This window comes from Grammomys surdaster, unplaced genomic scaffold (assembly GCF_004785775.1).
Source record: "Grammomys surdaster isolate TR1022 unplaced genomic scaffold, NIH_TR_1.0 174, whole genome shotgun sequence".
NCBI classification, from domain to species: domain Eukaryota; kingdom Metazoa; phylum Chordata; class Mammalia; order Rodentia; family Muridae; genus Grammomys; species Grammomys surdaster.
Window position 1 is genome coordinate 5,679,532 of NW_021604622.1, and position 12,694 is coordinate 5,692,225.

A 12,694-nucleotide genomic window follows, 5' to 3' on the forward strand; every position below is an offset into this window, starting at 1 on the left:
GGGCCTTTTGACCATCCATATGTTCTCTCCATGTAGGTTAATCAACCACCAATTGTATAATAGGATAGGCCTTGGAAATACAAAGGTGAATGCCTTTGTTCCCAAAGAGCTGGTAGGTGAGATTGTCTCATGGGTCTATAACGGTGACAAAAAGTATGGTGACCTGAGACCATGTAGTGATAGATGATAGTGCTCCTCAGTACCAAACTTAAGGACAAAACTGAGTGGAAGATGTCTGTGGAGAATATTATCATGGAAAGAGAAGCCCCAGAGAGCATAGAACAGAGACACAGAGGAAACACAGTGGTAGCTGGAAGACTGCAGGTCAAACAAAGGAAATTGTGATGTTTGTCGCAAGGAGAAGTGAGACTTGGAGCAGAGGCAGGACCAGCCCTCTGAATGGACTTAAGCCATGCAAGAAGATCGAGACTAAGGAAAACCATCAGAACATTTGCAGATAGAAGAGGCATGGAAGGAGATTTGCATTTGCAGAAGGAAAGGTCTAGATGGAATGTGAAGAATAGTTTAAAAGAGACAAGACAGATGTCGTGGAAAACACGTGGGAGGCTGTTGAAATGAACTGGCTTGGAAACTGTTCCTAGGAAGTCTCTGTCTACACCTGTCACCTCAGGGTTCCTGATGATGGGTGAGAAAGACTTTCTTGAAAGAGTTCACTCATTAATCACATCATTTCTGTGGTATCAGCGACTATCATGGCTTTATTTTACATCAACAACACTATCATGTAAATATTCCTTACTGATAAGGGCCAGCCTCCTTCAGCATTTGTCAATCACTAGGACCCAGCTACCTGGCATTTCTTCACTGCCTCTGCTGTGAAGAGACATTTTCTCTTTGATTATGGGCAGACATGCAATTGCCTTGATGCCTTCCCTAGCACAGAGAAAGAGAATAACTACCAGAGAAACTCTTTTTGTGTGTTTACCTCGCACTGCAGTGTTGTCAGTTAGGTTTCATTTCAAACCCAAGACTGTTCAAGCCAAAGTAGAATTACTTTTAAATGCTGTCTTTAAAGAAGCAATATGTTAGAGAAAATTGCTTGACACTTGTTAGTGTGAGGCATGAGGGGCAGCACGCCATTGCTGTGACTTAGTTTAAAAATATCATTATCTCTAATAGTTTGCTGGGGCTGCCATAGCCAAGCCTAGCAAACTGGGGGATCGCAAATGACAGTAAGATGTTGCAGTTGGGAGGCCAGGAAACAGAAATCAAGGTAATCAAGGTAGCAAGATTGGCTCTCTTCTGAGATCTGTGAGGAAGAATCTGTTCCATGTCTTTCTCTTTGCTCCTAGTAGGAATCCATTGCATTCCTTAGCCTATAGAAAGATAACCCTTGCCTCTTTTTTTATGCTGACATGATTCTCTCTCTCTCTCTCTCTCTCTCTCCCTCCCTCCCTCCTTCTGTCTTTCTCACTCTCTGCCTCTCTGTGTGTGTGTGTGTGTCTATCTGTCTCTCTACCTCTGTGTGTGTATCTGTCTGTCTGTCTGTTGTTCTGTCTTTCTTTCTGCTCTCTCTGTATCTCTGCCTCTCTCTCTTTCTCCCTGTCTCTTCTGTCTCTATTTCTCTGTTTCTGTCTATCTCTGGCTCTTTATCTCTCTCTTGCTCTCTGTCTCACTGTGCATATTTTTGTCTCCGCCTGTCTCTGTCTCTCCCTGTCTCTTCTGTCTCTAGCTCTCTGATTCTGTCTATCTCTGGCTCTATCTCTCTCTCCTGCTCTCTGTCTCTCTCTGTCCCTCTGTGTGTGTTTTTTGTCTCTGTCTGTTGCTGTCTTTCTCTCCCTGTCTCTCTGTCTCTATGTCTCTGTTTCTATTTATCTCTGGCTCTGTATCTTTCTCTTGATCTCTCTGTGTGGGGGGAGGTGCATCTTTGTCAGTAAGAGCCCATATGTCTAGACCTAGCTATCCTGTTTTAATAAGTTAGATTGAAGCAAAGCCCATCATAATGTGCTCCTCTCATCTTCTTCCATCTTCGATGACCTTATTTCCAAGTAACATCCAATTCTGAGATGTCAAGTGTTCAGATTTCAACATAAGAATTTGTTGTACATTGACAGATGCAATTCAGTCCAAATACCACCTAATATGATTTTGAAATTAAATAAATTATCTTCTATTTAAAAAAAAACCTTGAAGTTTTCTCCATTTTCTGAGGTCTTCTTCAATTTTTCTAGAGAGACTTAAAGTTCTTGTCATACACTTGTTGGGTTTGAGTTACCCCAAGATATTTTATATTATTTGTGACTATTGTGAAGAGTTCTGTTTCCCTAGTTTCTTTCTCAGTCCATTTATCATTTGTACAAAGGAAGGCTACTGATTTGTTTGAGTTAATTTTATATCCAGCCACTTTGCTGAGGTTGTTTATCAGCTGTAGAAGTGCTCTGGTAGAATTTTTGAGGTTGCTTATGTATACTATCATATCATCTACAAATAGCGATGCCTTGGCTTCTTCTTTGACAATTTGTATCTCCTTGATCTCTTTTTGTTTCCTTACTGCTCTAGCTAGAACTTCAAGTACTATATTGAATAGATATGGGGAGAGTGGGCATCCTTGACTCGTCCCAGATTTTAGTGGGACTGTTTCAACTATCTCTCCATTTAATTTGATTTTGACTGTTGGTTTGCTGTATATTGCTTTTATTATGTTTAGGTATGGGCCTTGAATTCCTGATCTCTCCAATACTTTTAACATGAAGGGGAGATGTATTTTGTCAAATGTTTTTTCAGCATCTAATGAGATGATCATGTGATTTTTTTCTCTGAGTTTGTTTGTTTATATAGTGGATTATGTTAATGGATTTTCATATATTGAACCAACCTTGCATTCCTGGGAGGAAGCTTACTTAATCATGGTGAATGATGGTTTTGATGTCTTCTTGGATTCGGTTTATGAGAATTTTATTGAGTATTTTTGCATTGATTCATAAAAGAAATTGGTCTGAAGTTCCCTTTTTTGTTGGCTCCTTGTGTGGTGTAGGTATCAGGGTAATTGTGGCTTCATAGAATGAATTAGGTAGTGTTCCTTCGGGTTCTATTTTATGGAATAATTTGAGGAGTGTTGGTATTAGCTCTTCTTTGAAGGTCTGGCAGAATTCTGCACTAAAGCCATCTGTCTCTGGGCATTTTTGTTTGTTTGTTTGTTTGTTTGTTTGTTTAGAGACTTTTAGTGACTTCTATTCTTCAGGGGCTATGGGCCTGTTTAGATAATTTACCTGCTCTTGACTTAACTTTGGAACATGGTATCTGTCTAGAAAATCATTCATTTCATCTAGATTTTCTAGTTTTGTTGAATATAGGCTTTCAATTTTCTTATAAGTTGAGGCTTGTTTTGGGAGTGATTATAGGGTCAATTTTGGAGATGATACCATGAGGTGCTGAGAAGAAGGTATATTCTTTTGTTGTAGGGTGAAATGTTCTGTCTATATCTATTAAATCCATTTGGTTCATAACCTCCATTAGTTTTACTGTGTCTCTGTTTAGTTTCTGTTTCAATGACCTGTCCATTAGTGAGAATGGGGTGTTGAAATCTCCCACTATTATTGTGTGAGATTCAATGTGTGTTTTGAGCTTTAGTAAAGTTTCTTTTATGAATGTGGGGGCCAGGATAAGAAAGTATGTTGAGATACAATTGATTTTTCAGTTATCACTGAGAGCTTGTAGTTTGGGTGAGCTGGGTCAAAGCATAGGAAATGAATATGTTATGTCCTCCCGAGGCACCCAGAGAACCAATCATTCGTCATTTGAGCCTTGTTCATATGGGCCTGGATAGGACCATCATATTGAGTCTTAGAGTGTCACTTCAATGTGTCCTGGATAGGATGAACACATGCTGCCCAGGGGAGTAGCTGACGTGAATCAAAGTGTTTACTCACCCCAGATCACATCAGAATCAGCCTTTGTAAAACTAAATAAGGTATGTTGATTTTTTGTGCAGATGGTTAAACAAATCTGGTGGGCTAAAATGAGTTCTAGGAATAAGGAATATCAGAGGGCAAAGCTGCTGAAGATAGCAAGAGCTGCACCTGGACACTTTTGTGGCATAGTCCCTAGCAGCTGTGTGTGCTGTTCCAGGGGACTACGGTGCCAAGACAATAAGAACACCTGCCTGACAAAGCGGGAAGCTGACTCAAGGGGCAAAGTCAAGCTGAGCTGAATTCTTTGGAAACCTACAAGAGTCATCATTCAGAGAGGGGCTCTGATGGAGCTCCCTAGGCATTGACTGCTCTTTTCAGAAGTCTGGACTCCCTGATCTCTAAGGCCTCTCAAGGTATGGAGTTCTCTTCCTCTGGAATTCCTCTATCTACTTTCACTGATGCACAGGGAGACTTCAGATTTGAGCTGGAAAATACTGCTCTGGAAGGCAAGAATGCCCTGAATCTATTGTCCTAAAGCAGTATGACCTTGGAAAAGTAGCTAAAATTTTCTGGACTCAATGTCTTTCTTCATTTTCTGAGATGCTTGGAGGGATAGAAATCATGGACCTTTCTGAGTGAAATGGTTCTTAGAAATCTAGCCCAGTTTTGTGGTTGAAAAAACTAAGGCTGAATTGAGAGATTTAGTTATTGTCATGAAACTAATCTATTAAAGGCAAGGTGCCTAAAACTTGAATATCTTCATGCTCACCGCGAACCAATTCTCAAGGGCCCTTGGTGTCAGAATCCTACATTTGTTCCTCCTGAGAATCTTCTGAAGTACATAGTCTTATACCTGTTTCAGACTTGTGCAAGCTACTTTTGCCAATGGCTTCCAGTTGCCGAGTAAAAAGTCAGAACCTTACATGTCAGACACATTTCCTGCTACCTTCATTTACCTTCCTGCAGTTCTGACTGCATGCCTCCCTCCATAGGTTCCCTCTTTCTAACTAGCTTCAAGCTGAGTAGAAGCAAGAATTTGATTGTTATGAGTGGACAGGTTCATCAGAGGGTACAGATAGATAGGCAAGAATACTTATTCCATGCAGTGCTTGTTTCCAAGGGAAACTCCCATACAATGGATGAAAGATATTATTATGTAAGAATTGTTTTAGGATCTGATACCAGGAATTTAAAAGATCTGATGTGGAATCGAATGCAGGGATATGGTAGCACAGGTTGGGTGGGAGCTAACGGGATGTTCTGCAGTGATTGGCTTCTCCTGGCTGAGCATCCTCCTCCTGCCCTCCCTGTCTTATCTTTGGCTTAGAGAGCCAGGTGCATCAAAGTAAAAGATCCCGGATCAGCATCAGCACCTCTCAACATCTAAGAGAAAAGTTGCTTCCTCTGGGTAAACTGAGGTCTTAGCAAGATATTAATGCCTCCTCTGAGTGACTAAGTCACCCTTCCAGGGTGATCTGGCTTTTATGTCCCAGTTAAATGGTTTGGTGTCAGAAGCATATTATAGCTTACTTTGAGGATAAGTTATTTGTTCCCCAGATTTTTTTTTTTTGAAACAAGGTCTCTCACTGAACCTGGACCAATTTGCCAAGACTACCTAATCAAGTCCCCAGCAATATTCTTGACTTACTTTTCTATTACAAATACTACAGAAGGGATCAAAGGCATGTGCCTCTAACCTGGGTTTATAGTTGAATGCTGCAGATGCAGAACTCAGGTCCCCTTGCTTTGTGCAGCAGATACATTACAGATGAAGCTGTCTCCCCAGCTCTTAACTATTTTGTTCATTCAAATCTCATCCAGATTTATCTGTGATAGTATAAATGAGTAAGTTACCATTCCCTTTCTCACACTAAGCCTTTGAAATCCAGGATCAGTTTCACACTAACAGTGTGCTCTTCAGTAATGCTGGATATATTTCAGATGGAGTCTGCTGCCATCCAAGACAGCCCATTGTTACAGAGATATGTGTTTTGAGCCCTGTGGTATCTGAAGTATCTTTCCACCCAGATCTTTGATGTGCCAGAGAGCAGTGACATGGTTGGAAACACCCATTCTGTTTCAGGAATTCTGAGCAGAAATAAACAACAAAATACTGACCATTCCCCAGCCAGCCATCCCTCCCCCATAAGCATCAATGAGCCGGTCTCAGGCAGCTTTCCAGACTGCTCAAGTCCCTTGACATGCTTCCAATGCTAGTTCTCAGCAGCGAGCATATAAGACACCTGCCTTCTCTTGGTAGAAGTCCAGTGTTAATAATTAACAAACAAATCCACAGTGCACCGCAGCAAGATGTCACTGTAAGGCTACCAAGTTTCCTAGAACATGTCCAAAAGGACTTTGTTCCCACTGGATTCCAAGTCAGAACAGTGTATACACAAACAATGGGGGCGGTATTTTTATTAGAAGAACTCCAAGCTACCAATCCTGGAGAACACATTCGAAAGCTTTCTCTAGGAAAGTGGGTGCTCCTATTTGACCCTCAACGAGACAGGTGTTTGGAAAAAAGAAAATCACACTACCTAAGTGGAAACTGGAGTAGCCATCCATGACCTCTGGCATATTTATAGATAATTTCACCCATTGCATGCAGCAACTGTAATGAAGGGTAAGCTTTCAGGAGACTTGATTTACTAATGACACAGACACAAAGGAGTGAAATTTACAGACCCTGGATATTAGAATGGCGGGGATGTGGGAATTTTGTCCCATTCCAGAGTAGGCATGAGGCCTCTGAAGTACAGACAAAGGTGGAGACTAGAGAGCAAAACTAGCAATGAGAAGTGCAGATTGCTTCCTACCCAAGGAGCGCTGGATACCCCAAACTCACTTCTTCTGAAGTCTCTCTAGGAGTTCCTTCAAATTTGGCTTATATGAAACAAAGCTTTTCCCAGTGATGTAATGTGACTTTGACCTAAGTCACATCAAAGTCCTGTCATTCTAAACTAGGATTTAATCATTGGGTAGTTACTATCAGTGTGGCCCTGGCAAACTCAACAGCTACTCCATTTCCACAAGTGCAGAGCCTTGTGACTCACTTGGGATGGGGGTGAGAGTGCTTGCCTTATTAAGAAGATTGAATAAGCACAGTCAAGGTGCTTTAGACAGCTATTAAACCAATGCTGTGAGTCCTGCCTTTGCTCAGGAAGCATCATGCCCTGAAGACAGTAAGGTCCAGGTAGGGTCATTCTCCCAGGCAGAGACAATATCAAAGAGACTATGTAATGAGATGGGTACCAGGATCTTGCCAAATCTGACCATCCTCGTCCAGCTGAGTTGTTGGTTTGGTTTTATCTTCTAACATAAAACAAATGCTCTTCTGGAGGAAAACCTTTTAATTAGCTGATAATCTGACAATTATCAGGACTTCAATGTCATCACCAGCATTTAAAAGACCAAAGTCTTACTAGTGAGGGCATACAAACATACAAAGACCAAGTTGCTGGTGCCTAGGACTCAGTCCATATATTTAGATGGCCATTTTCTGTCTAGACTGAAACATTCTTGACTTATTTTTCTATTACAAATACTACAGAATTCAGGTCACTTGGAGACTGCTGTCTTTCCATTGAGGAAAATGATTTTGAAAATTCTTCAGTTCAGAAGTTGAAGTTTTTCAAAACTCACGTTTCTTGCTGTTTGCAAACACAAATTATTCCATAATCCTGAGGTTGCAACACTGTCCAGTAATGGGCTGTAACCTAAAGCAAAGTTAACATATGCTAACATCTGTGTGTCTATAGCCAATCTCAGGCAAACTAATTCACTTATTCCCTGTGACTTTTCCTCCAATAAGAACACAAGAGGGAGTAGAGGACACACCTGCATCCTGAAGACCCTGTTTGCTATGTCCTGGAGCTCCTTGGATTTGGTGAAATTAAATGAAGACAATATGATGATATCCTCTAGAGGGAGACCTGGGCCTGGAATCAGGATGCTCTCTGGTCATAAGAAGCATGCTGTTGGCTCGGAAGCTTGAGTAGAGGACGTAAAGCTTAAGACCAGGGCTTATTTAAAGCCTTTTATTGGTGATGTACCTCTAACAAGGTATATTTAACAACTTAAGGTGTGTCCAGTGTAGAGCTCCTAGAAAACAGACTGAGAAGCCTAGAAGCTCCGAGGAAGAGTTAGGATGTTTCTCCCAGAGAAACTGAATGCCTATCTATTGTTTAAAGGCCAGTCCTAAAGAAAAGTTCTTCTTTGTTCCAAATAATAAAAATAGGCGCTAGGCCAAGAAGACTGTTTCAAGTTATTCTCTTGCTTCTACATGCATCATGCATGCTGTCTCACACACACATACACACAGAGAGACATACACACACATGCATATACATACAAATATGTGTGTACACACACATATGCACACAAATGAATAAATAAGCAAGTAAATAATTGTAAAGAATATAACTTAAGTCAGAACAGTGAACTGAATGATGATTACAAGGAGGAGACTCTGGTTCCTTTAAGCTGCCTGCTCTCTAAGGTGATGCTTTTCTTGGCGCATGATGGAGAACAGGGGCACTAGCCATGAAGTTGATGGGGCACTAAAGAGCCTGTTAGAGGGATGCTAAGAGGCTCATTTGTGGATTCTAAGTGGATGAACAAACAAAGTGGGTTTATGGTCTTGGTGTTGGACAAACTATGATGTTCTACTTTAGCCATCCCACATATTAAAAGTAAAACTAAAAATAAAGTCAGGCACCAGGGGCTTTACCCCATCCACCTTAGCATGTCTATTATTGCTGTCCTTGTTCCACTCTCGATTAGCCAGTCATGTTGGTGAGACTTTAAGGGTGTAACTTCTAAAATTACTAGGAAACAAAATCTCACAGCAAACTCCCTGCTCTTCTGGCTCTGGCAATCTTTCTGCCTCTCTTCCACAATGATCCCTGAGCCTTAGATGCAGAAGTTGTTTTGTAGATTTGGGACTGGGATCCTCTGTACATTTTGATTGGTTGTGGTGTGCTGTGAGGGTCTCATTGTCTGTTGCAAAAAGAATCTCAATGAGGAGTAAGCTCAGGGGTAGAGCATTATGATTATCTGTGAGTCTAAGGAACTTACGTAGTTAGGAACTATGCTGGTTTAGTGAAGGGTTGCTTGTAGGTTCTCCTCCATGACTTCATTAGCCCTCGGTAGTTGGCTAGGTTTCCAGTATCAGGCATGATTTTTCTCTTGTTAAGTGGTCTTAAGTCCAATTAGAGAACTGTTGATTACCACCAAGGTATGTGTGCCACTACTAGTGAACTCTATGTATTACCATGTCATGCTGGTTATAGTGATAACCATATATGCTATATGTGTGTAATATATATAATATATGTGTTATGTGTGCATTATATATATCATATATATGTGTTATATATATATATATGTTTATATATAGTCACACACATATGTATATGCTTGAATGTGTGTATCTGTGTGTGTGAATGTGTGTATCTATGTGTGTGTGTGTGTGTGTGTGTGTGTGTGTGTGTGTTATAGTTTATGGATGTCATAGTCCTATTGGCTGCTTCTCTCTTTTGGAAACTTGCATGGTACTTTCTCATACCATGAAATCTAGTTCTCAAGGAAAAGGCTTTCAAGTCAATTCCAGCTTGGGAGCCTCTGGTGCTGCATCTGAACTACTTGGTGTCTTCAGCATTAAGAACAGAACATTAGGAAGGTATGTCGTAAGTACATTTTTTGCTAAGCCGATGGGTCACAATAAGCAGAACCATAATGTGGCTAAGAACATAAACTGGAGGCTAAGGCCATAGGGTTCAAACCCCAAGTCTTCTCTTCTCGGATTCTGAGTATGTGGAGCTATTACATAATTTACTTATGACTTTGCTTTTGTGTGGAGATAGAAATGATAATGTTTGCTCCTGCTGTTATCACTAGGTTTTTATCAGTCACTATACCTACAACTATTCCTGACGCACTCAGCACATGCTGGCGATGATTCTCAAAGAAGGAAATGCAACTCTTATTTCTTAAGCCAATGTGAGATTTAAAGGCTCCAGCTTGCACATACAGGGAATATGTCTCTTTTACATTGTGACCCAATGAAAGGAAACTTAAATGCAGATGAATTTTTATTATTGTTAGAACACAGTTCGAAAGTGATAAGCCCTGTTGGTCTAGGGAATGACCACTATCCCTATGGCATAAAGGAAAACTAAATCAACTCTAGTGTAGATTTTTTGGTCATGAGGCTCAGAGAGTAAGATTTCTGGAATTCCCATCCTTCTAGGTGACTGTTATGGCTTCTTCCTCAAGAGAAGCAAGTATCAAGGCCCTGTGCAGAGGTGCTGCCACCCCAGTGTTCATACTGCAATAGTGACAGCTGATGGACAACCTCATTGGCCTATTCTAGGTTTTTTGTCTTATCACAAGACAAACCTATGTGACCATGGGGAACAGGAGAGAAAAAGATACAAAGGGGACCAAGTATCTCTCCTTGGGTACTGCTTGTTGTTACTGAGGTTGGGGATCTCTGAACCATTTATCCCTCCTTTGGTTCTTTGGACCACTCATGCCCTGAACTCTACACATCTGACAGCTAATGAGAGGAAAGGGAGAAAGATCTGGAATGTCCTTCCCAAGGCACATTCTGTGCCTCTTGGGAGCCATCCTGTTCCTTTATGGAATTACTCAGATCAATGGAAGAACAGCAGCAGACTCCTGCTGTCAATCAAAATGGTTTCCACTCCTAGGAGGGACGTCAGTTTGTTTCTGTGTGAAGTAAGGAAATATGGCATCTTTGTCCCAACCCTAAGCAACCAATTGTGTGTCAGAACAAGCTTCTCTTTCACATCCTAGGTTGATACACTTACCCCACAGACAACTCCAATTAGTCTCTTTGGAAACAGAATGATGACAAGAATGAGCAGTTATGTTGATGTCATCATTCTGGATCATCCATAAAACCAACATTATTTAAAAATGCTGACAATTGTATGTTTTGTGGTCATGCTTTAAGGTAGAATTCAGCACATGGAAAATACATGCTAATCATACACACATAACTGAAGAAGTCTGGAGGGAATTGTAAAAGGTGGATGATACACTGAGGCAATGTGTATTATTTGCAAAGATATCTCCTTGTCAGGATACACTCGATGTGTCAGACCCATGGGAAATTGACAAAACATTTCCCATACATGTCAGACTTAGAATTGGCAAAGCCTTCTTCTGGTCTGAGTATAACTGTTGACAGTGTATGCAAGCATGGGTGTTCACTAACAATTCACCAGTATGTGCAAAAACTAGCAACTTCAGCTTCCTCCCTTCAGAGGTTTACTGCTTGAGATAGCTCAACCTCCTTTGAAGACTAGCTAACCAGCTTCTCCTGTCTTGTACATAACAAAAACATTTAGATTCCAGACTGCTCCAGTAACTGGTTCCCTCCATTAAAAGGACCATAGCCTACCCAACCCCAGGTACATGTGGCTGTGTCTGTCCTTTCTTCATTCCCTTACTGCTCAGTCAGGTCAAATCCAAAGCTGCACATGGAACACAGAGCGTCTCCATCACCACAGGCTCAAGCATCTGGTGTATGACTCCAATCTTCAAATTTTGAGTGGAGAGAAAATATGGGCTGGAATCTACAAATGTGAACTGGAAGTCGTTCCTTGTGATAGCCCTTGCTCTTTCTTGCCTTTTTCTTTTATGTGTTCCTTTCTTCATTTATTGCTTATGGCACTAACAACTAAACCTATTGGAATAGCAATATGTGCTGCTCAGAGCATTGTCTAACGTACTTTTCAGAGAAAGAGACCATTTCTGTTGATGGTAAGACTTGGCTTGAAAGGACCAGTTAACCCTGACCCCGGTTTGTCTAGATCAACACTACTAAGCTGTTCCGTACACTAATCTATCTGAATCAATCTCTTTCTAGTAGAAAATTCAGTATCCAAACACACAGGGAGTAATTATGATAGCTAAGCCTGATTCAGATCATTCCAGATCATGCGGGATCAGATCTATCTATCAAGAGTCGGAAGACTTTAAACTACCCCTTACGACTACTGAAAGGAAACCTCAAGAAAAACCTCCAGAAACAAATTTTGTGTGGACCAAATAAGGGGCAGCATTAAGAATTTTTACACACAGGGAGTTTATGTGATTGTCCCAGCTATCTCTCCTAAATCTTTTTCGGCTAGAAAGACCTTTGGTCTGGTCCTATTCATCATTTTAAAAAATAATTACAGGATCGAAACTATTTTAGCCTCGTCTTTCTTCCTTCTTTACAGAGATCTAATCTTAACCCATAAGTGAGTTCTGAAAAGAGGAGACGTGCGTGGCTAAGTCTTATACTAATAAATATATTAGAGGTTGGAAAGGACTAGAAATATAACATTGTGATTGTCAGCATGGCCCTTGAAATGTTTCTGAACTTTATCATGCGTTAAATAACTTGAAATGAATGCAAGCACACCTAGTGCTTCTTTCTGTCTTTCTGAGTTTAGGGGTGCCAAACCATCTTCTCGTTTTTCCTTTGATGGAAGGTGTGGTTCATCATTCTATTAGACAAAACTGTAGTCGACCTCTAATACCTCATTAGTGCAAAACAATGCTACAATTATTGGGCGTGACTTTGACAAGTTTTGGTTCCTAATGAGATCGCTCCTGGTTAAATAGATTGGTGAGTGAGTTGCAATGCAAACTTCATCAACAGAGGCTAGCCTACTACTACATATCCAACAGCATAGACAGGTAAGCGCTGAACAGTTCTTCATTCTTACAAAACCTGAAGAATTAGCCATTTTGTGACTCAATTAAATGTGTTGTTCATTGCTTTTGTACAAAAACTCTCTCTC

General features: G+C 40.7%; 1 protein-coding gene across 5 annotated transcripts in view; it reads left to right on the forward strand.

The window, feature by feature from the left end:
• Prlr (prolactin receptor) overlaps positions 1 to 12,694 on the forward strand; it is a 172,812-nt gene that overhangs the window by 40,920 nt on the left and 119,198 nt on the right. The window contains exon 2 of one of the 5 annotated variants that reach the window (XM_028767541.1): positions 4,090 to 4,285. The exons of the other annotated variants lie outside the window; for them this stretch is intronic. The gene's annotated coding sequence lies outside the window, so the exon portion shown is untranslated. The remainder of the gene's footprint in view (positions 1 to 4,089; positions 4,286 to 12,694) is intronic. 5 annotated transcript variants of the gene reach the window in all.